The sequence below is a fragment of the Chroicocephalus ridibundus genome, chromosome 14, assembly GCF_963924245.1.
Source record: "Chroicocephalus ridibundus chromosome 14, bChrRid1.1, whole genome shotgun sequence".
Classification (NCBI taxonomy): domain Eukaryota; kingdom Metazoa; phylum Chordata; class Aves; order Charadriiformes; family Laridae; genus Chroicocephalus; species Chroicocephalus ridibundus.
Window position 1 is genome coordinate 14643783 of NC_086297.1, and position 13972 is coordinate 14657754.

Consider the following 13972-nt stretch of genomic DNA (forward strand, 5'->3'; position numbering starts at 1 on the left):
TGTCTCACGGACAGTTTAGGATTTCACTCCGCCTGTGCTTGGACTGCATCCCAGGAGTGTGCTCGGTGTCAGGAATCCAAGCTGGAAAAAGTGTGCATTCTGGAAGACGAGCCACTGGACGATGTCCCCACAGTGCCCGCACGCTGGGCAGGTCCGCGCAGCCCAACACTGTGAGCCGAGCACCAGGCAGTGAGCAAAGGCAGCAAGTACCGTTAAATCTGTCAGTAACTATGCAGATAGAGACAGCAGAGCGAGCTGTGCGGAAGTTTTGGTTCGATACATGTTTATTATAAATCACTTTCTGCTTGTCTGTTTACAATACTCTGTCTTTCCTTAATGTTTTTAAGGTAGTAACAGACCCTATATTTTACCTTGACAACAATATTTTTATGTGAAAAAATAATTACACATCCTTGTTATTCATATTTTCAGATGAGATGTTAACCAGAACTATGGGTCCAAACACCTCATCCCAAACATTGCAAATTGAGGAAGACGAAAAAATCAGTCACAGCGCAGAAACTTTGCTAATTTTTGTGACAATAACCAGCGTATCTGTGACTTGGTGTGATGTACCCGCATCAAATTAACATCTGACACTCCTTAACAGTCGCAGTCCTTGTTGGTTTTGCCTCAAGATATTGCATCGAGAGCTGGTACTTGAAACCCAACAGTATTAAATATTTAGGTCCCCGAAAACACACCGGTTTCCAGGCAGCGCCACTCTGGCCGTGGGCAGGGACCGGCAGCAGAGGGGCCCCCGGTGCTCCCGCTGCGACAGCACGGCCCTCAGCAAGAGGAGTCAAACCAGAGAGCCTGCAGAAGCACCCGTGCCAGTCAGCTCTCAGAAAGTTTTCCTGAGATGAAGCAGTCTGCAGGAAAACTTTTAGCCAGTATAAATTCTGGATCCGTCACAGATTTTGGCAGATGCTCCATTGGTGCCATCATTGTGCCCCTGCTGCATGTGGCCTGGGTTTCAATTCCGTGTACTCTCCTCACGCTCACCTCGCAAGAAACTGTAAATGACAGTTAAGGAAGGCTCGTTCAGATGTGTGCCTGGGTCTATTCATTGCATGTTGTGCAATGTATTAATTGTTATTAATTGCTATGGAGCGGGATATCCTGTCTCTCTAGCCTATTAAACGTTGTCCTGGTCCACCCAGAAATGTTTCTCTAAAGAGAAAAGAGAAACAAGTGAAATTTAATTGTTCGGAGTTTCATAAGTCAAAAGACTTGTGAATTATGATGGGGGAAATTAATTTTGAGGCTTGAAGGAAATCACGTTACAATATCTATCTGACATATTGTTACCAGATTTAGAGTTTGGAATAAAAAAAATTATTTTTTTTTTTTTTAGCTGTACCATTTCCCTGACCTTTGTTTTGCCACCTAAGTGGTTGTGCTGGCCAAAGGGGAAGGCAGGCACAAAGACTGAAAATGACTACTGACCATGCCTGTGATGGAAGAATACGACCAAGTTTTGTTTTACTTATTTCTGGCAAAGTCAGGTTACAGTGGTTAGAAATCCAGAGAATCGAGAAACCTTTTTAACTTCTTGCATTCACCGCTTGGTTTTATAAGCCTGTTTCTGGTAAAACAGCCTATCTAGTTCAATTTGTTCATGAAGCCCTTCTAGTTTCCTTTCCCTTCCTTGAGAGCATGGAGGATGTAGCATAGTGTGGACATTTTGGGTGGCTTTTGATGGCTATCAGTTTTATCACAGTCCCATTGATCTTTTGAGATCTCAAGTGTGCTTCTAGCCGTTCCTCACTGGGATGCTCCAGAGCCGGGAGGATGCACCGCAACTGGCAGAGTTGTGGGAGGAGGAGACGTGTGACACGAGGTGCCCCAGGTGCCCGGGGCAGGGACAGGGACAGGGATAGGTCCAGCAGCATCCATTGGAGAGTGACTCTCTCTGTTGGAAGCAGGACTTCCATGTGCCAGCACGTTTCATTCAGCACATTGCAAATATACGTTCCAGTTTGGTATTGCCCATGATGTGTAGGAATGTGGTATTAGAAATACAGAAAGCTGAGACATTTCTGGGGCTTCTTGGTTTGATAAGGCCTCTGTGCGCTCTGTACAGCACTCTGCAACAGGGAAAATAAAAAGGTGCAGTTGTTTGTTGGGGCTCATGCACCTTCTCTGTTCTTCTCTCTCCCAAGGCACGGATAAAAAACAGTCTGCAAAGAAAAACTGCATGTAAATGGCAGCTGGATGCTTTGAGGCTCCAGGGAATGATGGGAATGGGGTCGGAGACAGTAAAAGGGACAGCCAAAAAAATAAGAGAGGTCTCTCTATTGCTAAACTTCCCCTGCCCTTTGAGAAAGGGCACAGGGCAGAGGGTGGCTGCAGAGAAGAGGACTCTCCCAGCGGATGCGGGCATGCCTGCTGGAGGCGGGGGAGCCACGGGGTCCGTCCCCAGTGAGCAGCCATGCCTGGGCACGGAGCGGGCGGCTGCTCCGAGGAGGCAGGTAGGGAAGGAGAGAGCATTTGCCAGGCAGGCAGAGCTGCCCCTCGGAGAGGAGGGGACGCTGCTTACCCAGGCAGGGGACATTCCCTGCAAGAGGGATCTCGAAAGCAGACCTCGAGTCCCTGTTTGCTTGATGTGGCCGCATCCAAAAGAGCAGCCTGTCACCTGGGCTGAGGGGACGAACCCAGCTGCTGCCCCTGCTGCAGTTTGCAGGGTCTGCATGGACCAATACTGGGTTTTGCAGCGTGGCAACAGCATCTGCCCTGCCGCACTCATCCTGCTCTCCCAGAGCAGAATCACTTTGAGGGGCTGTGGGGAAGCAGCCACGTGCCTGCTGCGGCAGCGAGTCCCCATCCTCCTCTGCTGGGCTGCAGGGAGGTTGGCAGACCCCACGGGGCAGCCAGTCCTGCCAGGCTCCGTCCCCCAGCACAGGCAGAGCCGGCGTCCAGGGCGAGCAGAGCTGCCCTCGCACCCACCCCTCCGTGGCTTACACATGTACAGCTGCCTTTCTGCCCGTCTGTGTTGGAATACACAAAACTGGTTTCTATCTCATGGGATTAATAATCCCTTGGATGTCTTTGTTTAAAGTATTGCAGTGGGAAGTGCTATTTTAAGTCTCCATTGAGTCAGGCGGAATGTGAAACCTCTTCCCGCCGGACACTTCACACTTGGTGCTTATCTGCGTGCACACTGGTATTTTGTCTAATACAATGTGGAGATTAGCTCTCCTTGCGATTTCACTTTCACAATTTACATTTCATGTGTTTGTGGCAGCCACAACAGTCTGCATGAGATCGTGTCCATATGTTCCTGGTGCGTCGTATACGCGGCATCACGGTTGTTTAGTGGTAGGGCTGCGCTAGGGGAGACGCTGGGGTCCTGCAAGGTGCTTGCTGGTCGCACCCTGGAGCTGGCAAGCTGGTCCTGGAGTCATCGGGAAAGTTCAGCTTGCTAACAATTCATCAAGTAGCTACGAACAGCGCTTGGCCCTTTAGCTTGAGATAACACTCAGCTGACTTGCTGCATATTCAGAAAGTATTTTTGTTTTTGAAGTGCCTCTATGTTAAATTCCCTCCCCCTGTTGGCCAAATCACTGCGGGAGAGGTGCTGGTGGAAGCACTCCTGGATGGGATGCGCTGTGTGGCAGCCAGCACATCAGATCTGGACACTCAGCCTGGACCAGCACAAAAAGTGCTTTTCTTTACTTTTCTAAACCTGTGCTGTTTTATTGTGATTGTGGACTGAAACTCACTTCTGAAACCCAGGGAAGGGAATCCCTTTGGCTAAAAAAAGGTGTAAAAGCCATTGCTGAAAAGGAAATATTTCTATTAAGTTTGCAACAGAAGCCCAGAATAAAAAAATCTGTCCAAAGAATGGTCCAGGGTGTAGTTTTTGTTGACTAAATCTTCATGAAATGTAACAAGGAGAGGTGCACTATCAGAGTAAGTGCTGTTGTAACTGTAAAATTGTTTGCATGATATAAATGTAAAGAAAAAAAACTGCGTTATTAATAAGAAGGAAGGAGAAAAAATGGAAGTGCTGCACAAAAAACACAGAAAATCATTATTATAGAAATATCACAACTGTTTTAATTCCTTGTTCTGCCTTCGCAGGAAGTGTAGCAATAGTGCAGCGTGGCCAGTTCAGGCTTTTCATGGTTGCAGCCATGGCCAAGACTGATGATGACATGGGAAGCTGCAGCACTGGTGAATCTTGGGGGAAGCTTATCTCAGCCCAGCTCTCTGGACTGGCCTCCTGCCCCATCTGTCCACCTCCTGGGGTGGAATAGGTCAGTAACTAGAGCTGAGGACATAATCAAAGCAACACAGGGACAGGCAGGTTCCTCTTCCTTTCTGTTTGTCTGTCTTCTGTCTCAGCCACCTGACACTTTTCTTGTAGGGGAGGATGGAGAGGAATTGTCCCCAGCTCCCACTCCTTCAGTCAATACCTGGGACAAGCCCTTTTCTCTTCTTGAAATACCAGGCCTGCTGAGGGAATAACCATGTGAATGATTTCTCCAGCTGTCCTCTTCTCTTCTCCAACCCTGGAGAAGAAGATGGAAACTCTGGGGAGGTGAACTCCTTTGGAGAAGATATGATCGCTCTGGTTCTTGAGATGGTGGGATCTAGGCTTGGGGGTGTCCCAGTTGGCGGGTTCACAGGAGCAATTCCAAATAGTTGAGACCCAGAGAAGAGGCCTGAAGAGTCCCACTGATGTGGTGGAAGAACCAGAATAAATGGCATGGGACTGGGCCAAACTAGATGTGTAACACTGACTTGTTCCTCTCCGAGGTTCATGCATGGCCCAGGCCCCTGATTCCTCACTTTGGTCTCAGCAGGCTGGGATCACTGTGGCTGGGTGATCCTTTTTGTATATGACCATGCCAGGTGATTGCCCCACTAGTTCCAGCTCTCCAGAAGGTTTGGAGAAAGGGATGTTGGTCCAGGCCAACCCAGGTATTCTGTATTAGACTTCTCTGGACTGCACTCAAAAACCCTTATGTATTTTTTTAACTTACACAAATGATATCCATCCGGTGGTGGGGCATGTCCACAGATGCTCTCTCCCACAGCATATTTGGTTGAAGAGAAGTAGAAAGCATGCCCAAGGCAGAAATAAGGGTTCACACCTACAGCCTATGGCTTCAGTTTTGAGAGGAGGACCTGGAAGACACCCTGGTCCTGGTGAAGACAGGCTGCCCAGTCCTTTCTCTGGGGTCCATTTCTCCATCGCAGCAGCGCAGTGATGCTCTGGGTGAGGGGCTGGGGTGACGGAGCCGGTGCTGGTGAGGAGGGCGCCCAGCCGGGGGGCACCCAGCAGAGTGGTGACTCCCTGTGTAACTGCGCAAAGTGGGGACAGCCTAGATGGACTCCCCTCCGCGAAGGAAAACGAGCCAGTTTTGGAGAGGCAAGGTTTGCTGAACGTAAGCTTCCAGGGCTCAGAAGTGCATGTTACTGCTGGATACCAGCAAAACATGTTACTGCTTTAACCTTTGCAACCTTGCTTATAAATATCGTGATCTCTGTTTTACCCGTAACTCCGAAAGAACGAAGTTGATTTATTATTGTTCTTTCAACTGTGGCTAATAATAAAGTATGAAGTCCATGCAAAGCTCATCTCTGTACCAGGGGCTCTGTTGTTATGAAATCGGTGATTCCAAATACAGGGGAGGTGGGAATATGTTGAAGGTGTTGTTGAAGCATTTTTTACACCCGTTGTGAGGGCCAGCGTGGGTCCAGGAACAGCTTTGTTTAAAGACTCTGGTCCCCTTTGGCAGGTAGCAGCTGGTACCTCTTTTTTTTTTTTTTTTTTTTCGAAGTGGCACAGAGAGCTTAAAATGATTTACAAGTCATAAACAACAACATGCCAGTGACACTTTTGAAGCACATTTTTTTCCTCTAAATCATTTTCAAGTATTTTTCTGTAGAAGCTGGAGCCCTGCTGAGGCACACTGGCTCAGGCTTGGGTTTCTCCCGTTTATGGTACCCCACACACAGGCAGTAAATGCCTCCGCTCATTGGCCCTGTAGTTCCCTTGCCATCACAGGGCTGCCTTTGGAGAGGCCAGATCCTTGCTTCTGGCCTGGCAGGGTTTCCTAAATCGCAGGGCTTCACATCCTGCCCCTCAGCCATCGCGTACTCACTGCAAACAAGCACTTTCAGTTCTTGCCTGGAAGCTCCTTAACTCTGACCCTGCTGGAAAATTCATCAAGATGGGGAGGACTGTGTTAAAAAAAAAGCAAAAACCAACCAAATCCTCCTAGGCATGACGTGGAAGAAAAATTAATATTTAAAATGCATGTATGATGTAATGGGACTTAAAATAGTATGTATCCTGGAAAAAAGAGATTAACTGCTTAAGGCAAACTAATGAAAAGGTCACTTGGACAATACTTGCAAAGCACTCCCTGTACTGCATCATGGACTTATCGGTTCTGTTTGACAGGGACTCACACATGATCCCAGGCACTTATCTCTGTTTTATACTTTATGAAAAATTGATTGACTCCTTTTGACCAAGAATTTGCGTTAAATAAGAAATAAAATGTTGTTTATGGGCAACTTTCTCTTCCCATAACCAGCAGGGGCCAGTTTTATAAGAACAGGGCATCAAATCTTAATACCGCAAAGTACCTGCATATTTGACATGGCAAAGTGAACTCTTCTGTTATTATCTCAGCTGGATCAGTTCCTAAAGTTAAACAGAAACAGCAGCGAACATTTTCCATCCTTTCTGCCTTTAACCAGCTTCTCCCTCTGGCACGGACTGTATCCTGCCTCGGGAGCGCCAGTGCTCCCAGCAGTGGAGACTGAGAAGGGTGGAGTGGAGACCTCCATCCCTTGCCACTCCGGCGTGGTGCTGGCAGCACTGAGACGTCCGAGCTCCTGCGTGCCAGGCTGCGGGTGCAGCTGGCTTCCCATGTGTATTTTGCTGCCTGTGGATTCCCTGGGGCAGCAATCCTTTTCCCCCGGTTAAGGAACATTAGCGATGCCCATTGTGCTGATATAACGATTTCCCTGCAGTAGGTGTACAGCGTTACCGCTGAATTTGAAAGCTGGGTGTGGATCACAGAGCTGAGCCCAACGTAGGTTTGTTCATCTGCTTAAAATTTCAACCAGCATCAATTAAAGCATTCTTTATGAAGAAAGGCTGAAGGATTTGGGTCTCTTCAGTCTGGAAAAAAGACGACTGAGGGGGGACCTTATCAAAGCTGATAAATACTGAAAGGGGGGGTGTCAGGAGGATGGGGCCAGGCTCTTTTCAGTGGTGCCCAGGGACAGGACAAGGGGTAACGGGCACAAACTTGACCATAGGGAGTTCCACCTAAACACGAGGAGGAACTTCTTTGCTGTGAGGGTAGCAGAGTCCTGGCACAGGCTGCCCCGAGAGGTGGTGGAGTCTCCATCTCTGGAGACATTCCAAACCCGCCTGGAGGCGTTCCTGTGCCACCTGCTGTGGGTGACCCTGCTCTGGAAGGGGGTTGTACTAGGTGATCTCCAGAGGTTCCTTCCAATCCCCACCATTCTGTGATTCTTACCTAGTATATCAGACACTGTTATCAAAGTGTAGTACAATAGCATACAAGAGAGACTTAGAGCTCTCGTGACCCTGAGCTGCCTTGCTGGAGGTGGGGACCATGATCTAGGAAGATGTCCTTGCATGCTAGCTCTGTTCTCCTCTTCTCCCATAGGTGTCTGCTATTGACCACTCCCAGAGACTGGATTGTTGGCTAGATGGGCTGTAGTCACCCAGAATGGCTGCCTTTGTGTTCCCTTTCAGCTGGTCATAGCTGGAGTCAAAGGCTCTGCCATCTTCCAGAACAGGCAGGGTGCAGAGACGCTTCCTAGAGTGACTGCCTCTTACCTGTGGGAAGGCTGCGGAAAGGGAGCTCCATCCTGAACACTGCACTGCTTGCTCTGTGCTGCTGCCCTTTACCTTGGCTCTGCAGAGCCAAAAATAGGCTACAGGGAGAGCTTTGCTGACTTCCTTCCTGTTCTGTCCTGGGTCCCCTGGCTGATGGTGGATGGGAGAAACGGGATAGCACAGAGGAAAGCTTGAGCAGATGGCCTATGAAGTGAGGAGGAAGGAGCTGGGCAAATGAAACAACATCTGTCAAGAAGGAGACTCAGAGGGAATCTAACAGCAGATGGCAACTATTTGAAAAGCAGCTACAAAGGCAACTGCGTCAAACTCTTCTCAGTAATGGGAGACAACATAGCAAGTGCCGAAAGCCACTCATGTAGGAAGTGCAGACTGGACTTCAGGAAAAACTCCAGTAAGAGGGTAGCGCAGCACTAGAACAGACCACTCAGAGAGGCTATGGGCTTTCTATGCCTGGGTGTCTTGGGGACTTAGGTAGACAAGCCATGGCTGACCTGACCTGCTTTTGCTGATAATCCCTCTTTGTGGAAAAGCGTGGACGATAGGCTCTGAAGGTCCCTTCCTGTCAACAGACCTATGGTTCTGTGGTTTTTTCTCCACTCTATTTCAGGGAGACATAAACGGCCATATGGAGAGGACATCATAGAATCATAGAATTGTTAGGGTTGGAAGGGACCTTAAAGATCATCTAGTTCCAACCCCCCTGCCATGCGCAGGGACACCTCCCACTAGACTGGGTTGCGCAGAGCCCCATCCAGCCTGGCCTTGAACACCTCCAGGGATGGGGCTTCCACCACGTCTCTGGGCAACCTGTTACAGTGTCTCACCACCCTCATGGTGAAGAACTTCTTCCTAACGTTCTGTCTGAATCGTCCCATCTCTAGTTTTAGTCCATTCCCTCTAGTCCTACCATTACCTGATATCCTAAAAAGTCCCTCCCCAGCTTTCTTGTAGGACCCCTTATGTCATCTAAGAGCTGCTCCTTTTTAAAACATTCCTATTTTCATAAAGGAAGGGCTTTGCAGTTAGCAAGCCTTCCCACCAGGCTGTACCTGCTTTTCTCCATTGGAGTTGTATTCTCACAAGATTTCCTTGAGGACTTCTTTGCTTTTCAGCAATGCCACACAGCTGCAGGGTGGAAATGCTTCTTGACCTCCTTTGGTGCAAACCGCGCACTCTGCCTCAGGGAAATGGATTCTGTTTGACTTATCTCAAAATAGGACACACACATATTCCCCTGGGTGCTGGGAATACAGCCTCTGAAAGGGATGTTACACAGTCACTCTTCCTAAAGATGGTTTTATTTTCCCAAATAAAGTGTCATAAAGCCTTCAAAAATTTTGCAATATAACTCAAATGCTGTGTGGTGCTGCAGCCAGTGCCAGGCAGAAAGTGTTAGATCTCACAATCCCAGAAGCTGCAGCTTATAAATTCAGTCAGACTTTTCAAAGATTTATGCTTTAAGCTGGGAGGTATGAGAAATGAAGTTCCTCCTTCAGGGGCTTAGATGGGAGCAACACCAAGACTCATCCAAAGCTTGGGGCTCTTCAGACTTAGTCTCTGTCCCATCTTTGAAGTTAAAATTGCTGCTAAAACTTGGTCTGAAGTGTGTTGGGAGCTTAGAGCCATGTCTCCTCCCTTAGCCAGGTGCTTTTGTAGTCACAAGATGTGGGAGAGCCCACACAGCTGCAGAGTCTCTCTCTCCTCCCTCCAATGGCTCTGCTCCTGTCACTGAGCCACCAGTGGAAAACCCATGTCCGGAAGTGTGGATTTGCACCCACTTCCACCAGCATCACTGTGATCTGCACGGACAAGTGGCCACAGCAGGTGACCTCTCCCAAGCTGTGCCCACACTAAGCAGAGCAGGAGGAAACACCAAAAGCGTTGGGAAAACACGTTCTGGGGACAAGGTCAGACAGAGGGATCTGGGCACAAAGACCCAGTAGGACATGTCACAGGTGGGCTTTGAGTCACAACACGTGAACAGGCAAAGGGAGTGTGGCAGCACCCTGCCCTATCATGAGCACTGTGGGTGAGAGATTTAATGCTGCTAGAGCAGAAGACGGCGCTGCGTGCAGTTGTGCAGCCTTGATAGGGTAGGACTTCGTTAGAAATGGTAACTCAGACAGAAAAACACGCTCCCCTCCAGGCTGTGATGAACTCATATTTCATTTGCTGGGCTGCCCCAGGCTCTGCTGGATGGGAACAACTCTGGAGTAAGAAGAGTTGTTCTGGTTTCACCTGCTACCATAGCTTCTGCCTCCTGCACCCTGGGACATCCCATGTTGGGCTGTGGTTGTCCTCTCTGCCCAGGGCTGAGGCAGCCGCTCACAGCAGCGTGGAGGAGCTGAGCTGCTCCTTGCAATAGCTGCCTTGTGGCTGCCCAGAGGATTTCATGTTATGGTGTCACTTCTGCAGCACCTTTCACCAATGATAAATTCCTCCAGAAACAGAGAAAAAATGACCCAGAAACATTGTTACACATAAACTCCTCAGTTATACAAAGTCCTGCAAACATCAGATAAGACCGTAACAGAGAAAAGGTCACAGCAACACCAGCTATGTCATGAATAGCAGCAACAAGTAGCAGCCAGTGCCTGATTCAGTCTAAGGCTAGAAAGATGAAAAGATAGAAATGTTGTTGGCTTTAATCCTTTTGTAGTACGTTCCAGGCAGCTGTCAACCGCTGAACATTCGAACAACCAGGGCCTCCCAAAGGGAAATAACATCTTCGGAATGGCCAGGCTCAAGAAAACACCACATCTTAGATGATGCATTGATGGGGAAAAATAAATTCAGAAGAGAATTTGGTGCTTTGCCGAGCAATGTCCTGCAGATAAGCTTGTACCAGTTCTTCAGTCACGCACTAATGATCTTTGGTTCATTACATGTTATAAATCACTCTGATGGATACAGAAAAGGGTAATAAATGAATAAATAAATAACAAACACTCTGTGGATAGTGCTGGTCATAGAAAGATGAATTAATCATAAACACTGTTTCCAAAGGCTATGACACGAATGAGCATTCCTTTGATATCAGCCGTGCTCTTCTTCCCACCAACTTGTTCTCAAATAAACATCCCAGTAAATATTTGTCTCCTTGCTCTGGACTTGCAAATAAAATGAGAAAGGCCACATCCCCTCCTGGCCTGCAGGCAGCCATTCCCTTAGGCCGCCGCTGGGTTTCAGGTTGGGATTCACCTCAGCTCACTTCAGTTAGCTTCTGGCTTGCCATCTCAGTCTAGACTGGTCTCTCTGGGCTCCCTTTGGGGTTACTTTTTGATTTGCCACCCCCCAGTACTTGCCATCTCTTTTACCATTGCTCACTCTCTGTCACCCCCAGGTGCTCTCTTCCCTGGAAGGTGCCCCGGGCAGTTTTGCCGCCGCACTGCAGCACAGCCCGCGCTGGGGTCCTTTCTGATGAAGTGCTTTCCGCCTCCATGCCCCCGTCTTGTGGCATGCAGCCCACCCGCAGCCTGAGCCTTCGCCCTGCTCGGTGCACCCCAGCGCGGCTGGGCCATCGCAGCACACCAGAGCTCACGTTGTGGAAGTGGCAGCTCAGAGCCACATCCCCTGCTCCTCTGGGGGTGATTCGTCCAGTTTCGAAGGGGGCCATTGGCAGGGGAAAGGGGCTGCTTTGCTGTGCCCTGCCATGCCACGGCTCCACCGGTGCCCTGCCCACCCCACGCGCTGTCACACAGGGCTGAGCGAGGCTGGGACGAGCCGTCTGGGATGCAGCGATGGCTCTGTTGGACTCAGGATGAGCCTTTCCAACAGATTCAGGGCTGGTTCCAAAACCGCGTTTCCTCTTTCTGGTGCCACATGATTGCAAATGCTTATTTCATTCTCTGCCTGCTCTTCTTCATAGGTGAAGCCCATTCATTATTTTTAACTGTACACATAACTCTTCTTTATCTCTAAACCCTACTGTTCCCCTTGCGCAGCCTGATTACATGACTGCATGCACTCCGTCTCCTGGTAGCTTGCCTGAGCACAAACCATCTTGCTGCTCCCTTTCTATGTTTCCATATGCAGCAGCCAGATGCTCTGAGGAGGCATCTCTGGTGCGCGGCTCTGCAGCTGCTGTCTCATTCCTCAGGCTGTGGAGAGGCCACCACTGGGGCAGCAGCCTGCCCCACTGACATCTGTATCAAAACATCCTGCTTCCTGCAGCATAGCGTGTCACCTTGGGCACCTCTCACCTGCGTTTGTCCTGTTTGCTCTGGGGAATGCCTTGGCAACTCCAGCCCACAAGTGGCCTGGGGTGGGCACCACACCTCAGCCTCACCTTCAAGCTGTTGCTCCCAGTATCAGCTTCATCTTTACCAGATTTGAAGCCTAAATTCTCATATGCCAAAGCCAAATGCTGTCTCCAAATGGTTCGAGCTCCTAGTCAGTTCTTTTCTTGAAAGCAGTAGGCTTCAGGCAATGGGAATGCTGCTGCAGATAAATGGTGCTCGAAGGGCTTGGGATCCTCTACTTGACCTGGAGTGTAAAAACCTGCAGGAGCAATGCCTTTTAGCAGAAAACCTGTGATGCTCTACCAGATAAATAGATCTGGTTACCTCCATATGTGCAGCATTCCCTCTTCTTGTCCTCCATGTTAAGCACTGCCTTGAGGTCACAGAGATGGAGGGTAGCTAATAAGAGACTTTATTGACTAATCTGAGGCAATCAGCAAGTTCTTAGCTTCCACTGCTGCTCATTTTCCCCAGATTGAAAACGAAATGGGTGGCAAAAGAACTGGAAGATCTTTTTAAGTGTGGTTCTGGCCTGCACAAATGTCTGTATAATGTGGATATTGCTGCGTATTGTTTCTTAATAGGCCTCTCAATTAGTTCTGCTGAGTACAGCACAGTGGGAGAACTGGTTTTATCTCCCTGCCTCCAGCCTTGATTTTAGCTCAGCCAAAGAGGGCTGTCCACTGCTGTTTCCCAGCACAGGGCTTGAGGAAGCATTGGTAAAGAGAAAGCACAGCTGCAGGAAGAGAGGATGGAGGAGCAGATACCATACTCCATGGTCTCAGCTGACAAACACAGCCACGTCTTCTGTAGCTGGCACCACAGCACTCCAGGCTGTAAGAAACATGCTGGGCTCCTTCCAGATGAGATGCCACCATCAGTAACAACAGACGTGCAGGACTTTGTGATGCTTGGTTTAAATCCCAGCCTCAGAGACGCCTGTACAATCCCCTTGCTTTTGCTGTGACTTATGAGATGCCTGGGGAGAGGAACTCGGTGTAACAGAGCAGCGCACTCATGGGTGGATGTGGAAGAAGCCGTTTTCTGCCAGGCGATGAAGTTCTGTTTGGTGAATGCAGAAAAACCTCTAGATTGCAGGCACGACTCTGAAACTTGCACCTTCAGGCCTGGAGCATAACTGGGTGATGTGAACGCACTCGTTATTGCAGGTGACAAAACTGTGCTCTAAGAATCACTGCAACTGGGATTGCCCTTGTCTGTCCACCTTGAAACGGTGCAGCCCAGAACACCTCTCACTCTGCCCGTCCAGAAAAGTTTTTCTACAGATCTGTGTGTTATGGTCTGGATTCCAGACTAGACTTGTATTTTCAGGTCCTGGAGGCCTGGTTGTCTTTCCTCAGCCCACATCCTCTGCATGACCCGCAGTGGTTCAAGAGGGCAAGCACCCTGTTCATGCATCTTAACAGGCGCCTCTTTGCTTTGTTGTTCTCTGAATGTATACCCACGAACTAATAGTAAAGTAGGAGAATAAATGGACATTTATGAGAGAGAACCGGCTTTACTGAGATTAATAGTAAATAATACGCAAATGGCTTCACACAGTGAAGTGGAAAGTATTGCAGGTGTTGGAAAATTATATGACTTCAGTCAAGACTGGAAGGAACCCAGCTAATCTTAGGTCAGTCTGACAAGTGAATTTTTGAGCTGGTAGTGCAAAGTTTTGCATTCAAAGAAATAACATGTGATGAGTCCAAACAGGAGATCAGTGCAAAAGCATAGTCTAAGCCAACCAAAAAAGGCTTACTTTGAGTGCTACCGAGGGCAGAACCTTACCCTCCTATAGACCTGTGTAAAAGCCTGGCATGCATTCACCTGGGATGGATCAGTCACCTCATCTCAGAGGAGGATGCCG

The 13972-nt window shown here is 48.8% G+C and overlaps 1 protein-coding gene across 1 annotated transcript in view; it reads left to right on the plus strand.

Moving 5' to 3' along the window:
- The window catches only part of MYOCD (myocardin), a 260906-nt gene that overhangs the window by 169699 nt on the left and 77235 nt on the right, over nucleotides 1-13972 (plus strand). The gene's annotated exons all lie outside the window — the stretch shown is intronic.